The 10,454-nt window shown below is 40.4% G+C and overlaps 1 long non-coding RNA gene across 3 annotated transcripts in view; it reads right to left on the bottom strand.

Moving 5' to 3' along the window:
* Positions 1-8,225: 8,225 nt before the first annotated feature.
* LOC120398654 overlaps positions 8,226-10,454 on the bottom strand; it is a 119,955-nt gene continuing 117,726 nt past the window's right edge. For all 3 annotated transcript variants that reach the window (XR_005594606.1, XR_005594608.1, XR_005594607.1), the window contains one exon: positions 8,226-8,400. This is a non-coding gene — a long non-coding RNA (uncharacterized LOC120398654). The remainder of the gene's footprint in view (positions 8,401-10,454) is intronic.

Here is a 10,454-nt window from a genome sequence, read left to right as displayed (position 1 = left end):
GCCTCTCTGATAAGACTGCCAGCAGGGAAGTTAGTTAGGTTGTAGATTTTGTGATGTGCACTAACTTATAACTTATTTAACATAGCTTTGAAATTTCCTTCAGATTGTACCAGCTTTTGGTCACTACCAATCTCGGTTGGGTTCAGACCTGTGACTGAAATGGTTTGTTATGGCATCTCCAGCCCTCTGTGCCATCCATTGCACCTTAGCATCCTGCAAGTGACTGCATAGCTGTTTAGACCTAGAACTGGAACTGCTAAATTAAAAGTATGAGAGACAAGGTGGGTGAGGTAATAACTTTTATGGGACCAAATTATGTTGGTGAGAGAGACAAGCTTTTGAGATACTCAGAGCTCTTCTTTAGGGCTGGGAAATTTACTCAGTTTGTCCTAGTTAAATACAAGGTAGAACAGATCATTTAGCATAAGTAGTTAACATATATTTCAAAGTACCAGTCAAGGTGAAGTGTCCCATTAATACTTCTGCAGTTGGGGGGAGGAGAGATGGGGGGAAAAAAGCTGAGGGAAGAGAGAAGCCCTGGGTTAGGTGGGTAATAGTTTGTTGTAATAAGCCACAACTCCAGTGTCTCTATTCATTCCATGATTTTTCCATGATCTTGCAAAGTTATTAATTCAAGCTCCTATTCTCATCTTTTGAAGGTTTTATGCAGGTTTTCTTTGAGGATGAGGACTGAGAGGTCAGATATACAGTTATCACTTTGTGAAAAGGGTTCATCCACAGGTGACATGGTTTTTGTCTTTTTTATCATTTTTCTGTGTGAATTAATCTGAGAATGTAGTGATTGTCTGGCTTCACCCACATAGTTGTTACTGGGGCACTTAGTGCATTGGATGAAGTACACCACAGGTTGTGAGAGTCATGTGTAAAAGACATGAGTAATTATAGGCACCTATACACTACAGAATATGCTTTGAGGAGAAAGTCTGGGACGTATACCTTAACACATTTAAAACTGCTTTCATCAAACTAAGGCACTCCACCAGAGAAGTAGATCACATCATGGAACAGGCCACTGAAATACCCTGAGAGAACCTACTTCAATACAGAAATAAAACCCCTCCAGCCAATCACACACCTCTAGTTGTCACCTACCACTCAACGCTGCAACCCATGTAGGATATCATGAAACAATTACAACACATACGCAATGGGGACCAGATTCTGAAATAAATATTTCCTGAACCCCCTCTTCTGGCCTTCGAGCAACACCTCCAAACTCTCCAAGCTCATAATTAGAAGCAAGCTCTCCATGGACCTTGACACCCATCTCAAAGAAGCACCAGATCCTGCCAAAACAAGAGATGCAAAACCTGTAGACATATCTCCATTACTGTGAAGATCAACACCCTCCCCCGCACAAGACACCTTTCAAGATCTATGGGTCCTACACATGTCTAACACAACATATGGTGTACCTCATTCAGTGCACTAAGTGCCCAGTAACATCTATGTGGATGAAACCAGACAATCACTTCTGTCTCAAATGAACTCACACAGAAAAATGATAAAAGACAAAACCCACGTCACTTGTGGGTGAACACTTTTCACTAACAATCACTCTATATCTGATCTCTCAGTCCTCATCCTCAAAGAAAACCTGCACAACCCCTTCAAATGATGAACCTGGGAGCTTAAATTCATAACTTTTCCAGACACAACAAATCATGGACTGAATGGAGACTCTGGATCTATGGCTTATTACAACAATCTATAACCCATTTAAACTACTCCCCGTTTTTATTCCCCTGTTTCCCCTCTATGACTGGAGAGGTGTTAACAGGCCACTTCACTTTGAAGGTTCTCTTGAAATGTGTGTTAACTACTTATGTTAAACAATGTTTTGCCTTGTATTTATCTGTGACATGTCCCAGATCTGAAGAAGAGCTCTGTGGAAGCTCAAAAGCTTGTCTCTCTCACCAACAGAAGTGGTTCCAATAAAAGATATTACCACACCCACCTTGTCCCTCTAAGACCCTCTGCCCAACACAGCTAATACAACATTGCACACATATATTAAAAATAAGACAGGAAATCATATTCAGTAGGTTTTTTTGTCTGCACCAACTCCCCATCCCCTCCAGAATCACAGAACAAAATCACTAACAAGTAAGGCTCTTATATGAAATCATGCACAAATAATTTACTATTTATACTCCAGTAGGTAGGATTTTTAGGAACAATCTACATGGGTATCACTAAAAAGGGCCTGAATAGACAAACTACCCAGAGGAATGGGGTTTGAATGGGGATAAACATTAGAGAAATTGGTGAAAAAGATGATTTTATGCACATATGGTGGACATTTCCAGTCATTAAAGAGTAGTGGCATGCAATTCATAACCAAACAAAACACATTGTTGGATATTTATTACCAAATGGTCCTTTGGTAATCCTCCTAGATCTTCCTAGTGGAAATTGTCCCACAAAAGGAAATGAAGAATTAATGTCTCATTAGCTAGTAGTTGTTCAGCTATTGGTAAAAGGAAAACAGCCCAACCAGACAGACATGGTTAAAAAAATATGGGAGGTTTTGGTTACGGAAAAGTTAACTCACTAATTATGTACCCAGCAAATCAGACAGATGACAGATAGATATCTAGATATTTGGTTATCTTTTATTCAATATTCTGACAAAGTACATTCATCTACCAAAAAATCCAAAAACCAACAAAACAAACCCCAGCACACGTGTCCAATTTTTGATTATTAACATTTGATAGATGTGCCTGGTATCTTAAATATGTGTGTATAGACATGTTACTCCACAATAAAAAATCACTAGAAACAACATATGACAGGGATTATAATGATGCTTACTCTGTAATATGGTAACATCTTGTTAAATAGAAAGATCTGATTGCTGTATTTCTGTATGTAATATAGAGAACAGGCTAAATGGGGCTGCTATTCCTTCCATGCTCAGGTGGGTGGAGAAAGATGGGGAATGAATGGAGCTATGTCTCTGTCCACACAGTGCACTGGTCAATGGAGCTGAACTTGTGGAGGGGGGAGTAATATGGTGCTGAGGGGGGTTCAGGAACAGATGACTTTTCCGCTAGGGAGCAGAATAGGAATTAAGACTTCCAGCATCCATTGAATAGCCCGTGATCATACTGATATTTGTAAATAGCAGAGGTATTATTTTGAGTAATACTGAACTGTCTGATCAATCTAACCAGAGTAGTTCCACTCACCAAGGTGCTGGAGGAGGTGCACACCAAAGTGGTCACTCTAACAAGGTCAGTATGAATTTTCCCACAGCTGACCCTTACCCACCCACCATCCCCATGCCAGTTCTTGAATGTGTTTCATGTCACTGGCTATGCTTACACTTCCCCCCATGTGCTCAAGGTGTAGGATTCTAGCTGCCTCTGAGAAGGGACAAAGGAGGGGAACTGCTGCCTTTCTCCCTTCTTCCCCTCACAGTATCCATTTGCAAGACTGGCCAAATTCTGGCTGTCAATGGTTAATTTTCAAATTAATATTACATTGATGAGTCTAGGTACAGCAGAATTTTAGCTGCACTAGATATAGTACAGAGTTATTGTGCAAAATAATTTAAACCACTGAGTTTACATTTCTCAGAATGCTCTGTGAAACTTCACCCTCCAACCTACTTTCTACTTTACTGATGTACTACTAAAACAAACTAAGTAGTACATCAATACACAGTTTTAATTAGGATAGTGGGGCCTGAGAAATATTGGGAGTTGGAGGGGGAGCAGAGAAACTATCAAGACTTGCAATGAAAAATAAAGAGCTAGAGGGAAATCAGTGTCTGGGGAATAACATGAAAGCTAACAAAATCACCAGGGCTTGAACAAAGTAATAGAAAAGAGTAGAGGTGAAGATCATCAATGTCTGGAAGCTAATACCAGGGGTACAGTGGATTGGTGTTATTGCCAGCAATAAAGCCCTCTGGCTCCAGTCATTTGTAATCTTTGCTGTAAGTATTATAACAAAAATGCAAATGTAAATTTAAAAAATGTACTAAAGCAGGAGAGTAGAGTTTTTCCTCAACTGTCTAGTAATTTTTCTTCAGTGAATTTTGCCTTAAATTGTGTCTTGCTTTAGTGAGCTTCTTCCTACAGATGAAGGGAGGGTATCTCAATACAAGCATCTTACAGAAATTATTGTAGCACAAGTTGTTATCAGCTTAGCTTTACTGTTTCCATATTCCATTTATTGATATTAAGAATTATCGAAGTTTGAATGTTTCTGGCCACTAGCATGCTGTTTTGGAACCAGCACTGTTATAGCATACCATTACCATTGTAATGCTATTATATGCAATGGAATTCTACAAGAAACAAGTAAATTCTATTTTTGTTATGAAATAAATAGCAGAGGCATTTTATAAAACAGCATATTCATTGAGCAATACATATATAGTGCTTCAATAGCTCTTCTGCTTTCTTTCCAACATCAAGTAGCTGACAGTTCATTTAATATGCTTGCTTCAATCATTCTTTTATATTAATGGAAGTTAATGTTACACAAAAATGTTTCCTTTTTATCAAAGAAGGGAACCACTCAAAAGAAAAAAATAAATGCTTGAGCCTAACTTTTTAACCCTGAAATAGCAACAGGAAGGGCCTGGCTCACCAGTTTTAAACTGGTGTAACTCCATTGACTTCAATTCAATTACTTCTGAATTATGCCAGGGTAAGAGGAGACTCAGAACTGCTGTGTTTACTGAAGTTCCCGGTAATTGACAAGGTCAATAGCTAGTCAGGGATTGACGCTTAGAAACATGAAATCTACAGTTGTCTGTTTGCTGCAGATGCCAACAAACAAATGAAAACTTTCAGTATCCTGGAGTTCATTCTGCAGTATGAAGAAGTTAGATGCTTATTGCCCTTTAGAGCTGGCTTTCATGGTATAGAAGCTACAGTTTTGGAGGCACAGCTGTGATTCTTAAGGCTGAGATTTTCAAACTTTCAATGGGAGTTGGGCACCTAACTTTCTTTGATGCTTTGAAAATCCTAACCTACAGCTCTAAATCAATAGACGATAGAGCTATTGTATGGAGACACTGGAAAATAGGAGAGAAAAGAGAGACAAGGAAGATGAGTGGGAAGTACCCTAACTTCAATTAAAGGAGTGTGGTCTGGAAGGGTAACAATACATTTCTGTACTGGCCTTTAAGGTTATGTCTACACTATGAACTAGAGATGTTACTCCCCTGCTCATGTACACCTACTCATGCTCGCATTCATCAAGCTAGCACGGGCAGCCACGGTAGCAACAGTGGAGGCACAGCTGAGCTGTGCTCAATACAAATCTCCCAGAAACTGGTGGGTTTACTCTTGGCATGGTTCAGCCTTGTCTACTCTTCCACTACCCATGCTCTGCAGCTATCCTGCTAGTAATGCTCACACTGGCTGGATGAGATGTGGTGTGAATATGAATACATGAGCAGGAGAATCACACCCCTAGCTTGTAGTGCAGACGTAGCCTATGACAGAATATATTGCAAGGTTTCCCTGAGCTGAGAAAAGAAGCTTCATTTACTGTCTCTTGAAAAGGTGTTTTTCTCCTTTATGACTGAGAATGAAAGTAAGCTGTCCTGTTGCTCCTTCATCAGCTGGGTGGCTGATGATGATGGTTTTGTATTTTTCTAATATATTTGATGAATGGTTTAGAGTCATTTATGTTTTACCCATATACATTCATTGGAAGTTAAAAGTAGGAGAATAACTTGTCTAATTAATCTGCTATAATAATAATGAGAAGGTGGGATTATTTTTAAAAGAGCTCAGTACTGCCCTAACTCTGCGCCTGTAGACCTGAAGGGCAAAACTTCCATTGACTTTGATAAGAGTAGAATTAGACTAATGCAAAGTATTTGTAAAAATCCCATTCAGGGTCTTTAGTAAGTCTGCAATAATTATAAGGATGGATGGACTTATGTTTAAGACAATGGAATCAGAGTTTCAAGAGACCTCAATTCCCAGGTCTGCCTCAGGCTTCCTGCATGACATGAGAACATAAACATAAGAACAACCATATTGACTCAGACCAATACTTAATCTAGCCCGGTATCAAGGGATCAGTTTCAAGTGACCCATTCCCTGTTAGCCAGTCCCATTTTCTGGGAGTCAGAGGTTTAGGGACACCCAGCTCATGGGGTTATATCCATGACCATCTTGGCTAATAGCCATTGTTGGACATATCCTCCATGAAATTATCTAATTCTTTTCTGAACCCAGTTATACTTTTGGCCTTAAATTATCACCTGGCAATAAGTTCCACAGGTTGTGCATTGCATGAAAAAGTAGATTTTTTTCTTTGCTTTAAACTTGCTGCCCAGTAACTTCATCAGGTGACCCCTGGTTCTTGAATTATGTGAAGGGGTAACCAACACTTTCCTATTTGCTTTCTCCATGCTAATCATGATTTTATAGAACTCTATCATATCCCCCTTTAATCATCTCTTTTTTAAGATGAACACTCCCAGTCCTCTCCTCACGTGGAAGCTGTTCCATACCCCTAATACTTTGTGTTGCCCTTCTCTGCACCTTTTCCAATTCTAATATATCTTTTTCTGATATGAGGCCACCAGAACTGAACATAGTATTCAAGGTGTGGGCGTACTATGGACCTTGGGCTACTCTTCAATCTCATTGCTTCAGTTTCTCTACCAGAAGAATGTGACTGATAATACTTCTGTACCTCATAGGGTTGTTATGCAGATTAAATTCATCAGTGATTATTGTTGAAATAGATCTTTAATGGCCCACAGCTGGGCAGATTGTTACTGATACCAGTGAAAATTCAGATTCAATTTGCTCAATTCACCGTAGTTTATTTGAGAAAGAATCACACAAACAGTAAAAGGTTATATAATATGTCTCCCTAAAAAGCCTCAATTTCCCAAGCATAAACCCTCCATAACTATGTTTGCTTACACAGTATCCTGATTGGCAAACAAAGCTGGTATAGCTACCAGTCCTAGATAGAGACTTCTTTTCATCTCCTCTCTTCCTGTCTCAAGTACTTAGTCTGTCAAATGTCCCCCAAAGCAGGGTATTGGTTACCCCGAGACCCTCTGTCCTACAGTGTCACAGACCTCTTCAGATGTTAATTGGGGAACAACTCTGCTTAGCATTTATACCTCTTGTTCTCAAAGGAGTCACATGTCCCAGAAATACGCCCTGTGGGCGTTTCATACTGGTTTTTCTAATTAATATTTTAGATGGGGGCTGCAAAATGGATGGAAACCAAAGATCAGTTGATGTTTACCCTCTCATGAGTCATTCACGTAAGCTCTTAGTGTGGTGCCATCCTAAAGGCTCATTTTGACCTGGGTCATTCTGTACCAAGCTCACTGATCGGGTGTCTTCTGTGTTTTCTTTACTTTTGTGAGCTGGTGGTCGGCTGACCAAAGTTTTAACTAACACACACACACATACAAACAGCTAGAGCCTTTGATTAACCATTCAAGTGAAATTTCAGCACTTTCAGTATATTTCCATACCAACTGTCTGATGCTAAGAGAACCCTGTTCCCAGAATCCTCTAGCAAATTCAAACATATCAAGCCATACCAAACTCATGTTCACCACATTCATTCATATCAATCACAGAAATTCACAATAATAATTTGGCACCGTCCCAACTATTATGCCATGCTCAGATATTACAGTGATGGTGACCATATAAATACATAAAACAAACTACAGTAATTGGGGCAAATTTGAAGAACAATCCTTGATCTTACACTTGTAAGATCTTTATACACTGCTGTCAATTGTGGGTCCAGTTAACTGTTGGCCTGACAAGTAACTGCTCTCAGGGGCACCCACAATTAACTGCACCAACAGTTGATTGAAGGCACAACACTAGTGCCTTACTGAGACCTCTTTAAACACTTAATTCAATAAAGGTTATAGATCCAAGAATTCAGTTGTGTACAATATAAAGCTGTTTTAAATTGCCATTAAAGACTCAACTAGAGTAGGTCTCCAGCTGCAGATGCCCTATGGTTAATATTTGATGAGAGCTGAAAGGAAAACTTATGGCTGTGTTTTCCCAAAAAAACTGAACGTATTGCTTTGCAATTTGATGTGTTTGCATTTATCTTAGTCACTATCTAAATGCCTCTTCAGAGAGTCTCTTACAATGCATTTCTATGCAGCCTTGTCTTTTGGGAGTATTTTCCTCAGCTCAGATATAAGTCTGAAGTATGAAAGAAAGCGACATTCCATTCCTCTTCTTGCTCATTTCTTTTTCTGTGATTTTTTTTCTTATTCCATTTTCTCCTTTAGATGTTAGATTTGCAAATGATGCTGCATTCCGCATTGTTATTAAGCTTCAGGCTGCAAACAAGGTAGAACATTCTTACTAGATAGGGATGAGAGAGGTGTCAGAGGAAAACCTACAAAAGGGCAAAATAGCATCAAAGTATTTTGTCAAGAAGAATATGGTAATAATTTATAGGTTCATAATTCCAACACACATAATTTTGCCAGGAAAATAATGACTGGAAATGTTAAAAATCAATGTCTTAGCTAGAGCAACAACAAAATGGCAACAAATTAAATAATACCATCTCCTTCACCTTTACTCCACTCTATCTAAGCAATATTAGAGCACAAAACATAAAATAAAATAGGTTATGTCTAAGGCTGCATGTCTGTGATGGAGGTCACGGAAATTATGGATTCTGTGACCTCTGTAGCTTCTGCAGCAGCTGGTTCCGGGGCTGTCCAAGCATATCAGGCAGCCTCTGGGCCAGCTGCAATGGTTGCTGCTGGGGCAGTCTCGGGCCACCACTGTGGGGCCCTCCAGCAGCAGCAGCAGCAGTTTGGGTGTGGGAGGTAGCTCAGAGCTGAGGCAGTGGGTTGGAGGGCAGGGCAGCACTTACCTCAGGGGGCCTCCCCGGAAGTGGCTAGCATGTCCCTGCAGTTCCTAGGTGGAGGGGCCAGGGGACTCTGCGTGCTGCATCTGCCTGCAGGCACTACCCCCGCAGCTCCCATTGGCAGCAGTTCCTGGTCAATGGGAGCTACAGAGCCAGAGCTCGTGGTGAAGGCAGTGCGTGGAGCCCCCCTGGCCTTCCCTCCCCTTAGGAGCTCTAGGGACATGCTGGCCGCTTCTGGGGAGCTGCGCGGAGCTGGGTCTGGAGCCTGCCAGCCCCGCCAACCCTCCCCCAAGCACCAGCGGGGGTCCTCAGCCACCCTCCCAGCATGCCCAGACCGCCCCCACCCCACAGAGCACCCGCACTCCCCCGGCCCAAGTTTTAGTTAGGAGTATATAGTACAAGTCCCGGAGGGTTCATCTACATTTTTAAAAGGTCATTCTAACATTTTTGTTTACTGCCCATGACCTGTCCATGACTTTTACTAAAAATACCCAGGACTAAAACATAGCCTTAGTTATGTCTATATGGAAATGACTGACAAGAATGCAGAAATTTACCCTCTGTCACAGTACAGAAACTTTGGAACTGATCCAAAGTCCACTGACTCCCATTGACTTCAGTGGGCTTTGAGTAAGGTTTTACGTGCAGCGTCTCATGTGCTCCTTACAACATGCTACATTCAGTTTATAGAATGTACAGGCAGAAAAAAAATTAGGAAACTTCTGAACAGAACTTTTCTAAGAATTTCTAAAAGGGTTTTGATGGAAAAGCTTAAACTGCATAGCGTTGGGAAGGATTTCATCTTTCCTTTGCTGGCCAGTTCTCATCATCTCTTATTTTAGTAACTCTTTTATAAGCCTTCTTTTTGGTTCTTTGCCTTTTTTCTTCCCCTTCCACATATCCAGAAAGCCCTAATGACAAACAGCTGACAGCTACAGTAAAACAAGTTTTATAAACCAATATGGAGATTTACCAGCCAGGGAGGGAAAAACAGAAATCTTAGTTACAGGTTACTTCACATCCTTTTCCTTATGACTTGTTTGATTTCCAAAAACAAAAACCCAAAACCAGGAAAAATCAATTTAAACTATGCAGCAATTGACACTAAAGTCCTTACTAGCTTCAGCCAGCTGGGAGGGGATGTGGACACACCCTTCTCCAAAATCAGTCTCTTTGTCACCACATTCTCCTTTCCTTTTATAATGTTGCCCCAGATCAGCCATGTGATAGGCAGAAACTGGGTAACCCCTTACATGGCAGAGCATCCATACACCTTGTCAAAAGGGCCAATGAATCATAATTATTAATATTCCATTTTTTCTCTCCATATCCGTCATTTTGAACCATTATCTGTGGCAGATAAGAAAGGATTGTATATCTGGGTTTCCAATATGTTTGGAGGGAAAAGTCATCTATATTTTAAAGGGTCATTCTAACATTTTGAATTCTGCAATTGCTCTAAACTATTGTAAAAAATTGAGAATCATGCTGTAAATTATATTTCTTGTTTGATTAGTGTCTATAGGTTGCTCCACTGTAGGTGTGCTTGCATCCCTGCATTGCTGATCAGA

This window comes from Mauremys reevesii, linkage group 2 (genome assembly GCF_016161935.1).
Source record: "Mauremys reevesii isolate NIE-2019 linkage group 2, ASM1616193v1, whole genome shotgun sequence".
NCBI classification, from domain to species: domain Eukaryota; kingdom Metazoa; phylum Chordata; order Testudines; family Geoemydidae; genus Mauremys; species Mauremys reevesii.
Note: the sequence above shows the minus strand (reverse complement) of the source record. Positions and strands in the feature narration are given on the sequence as shown.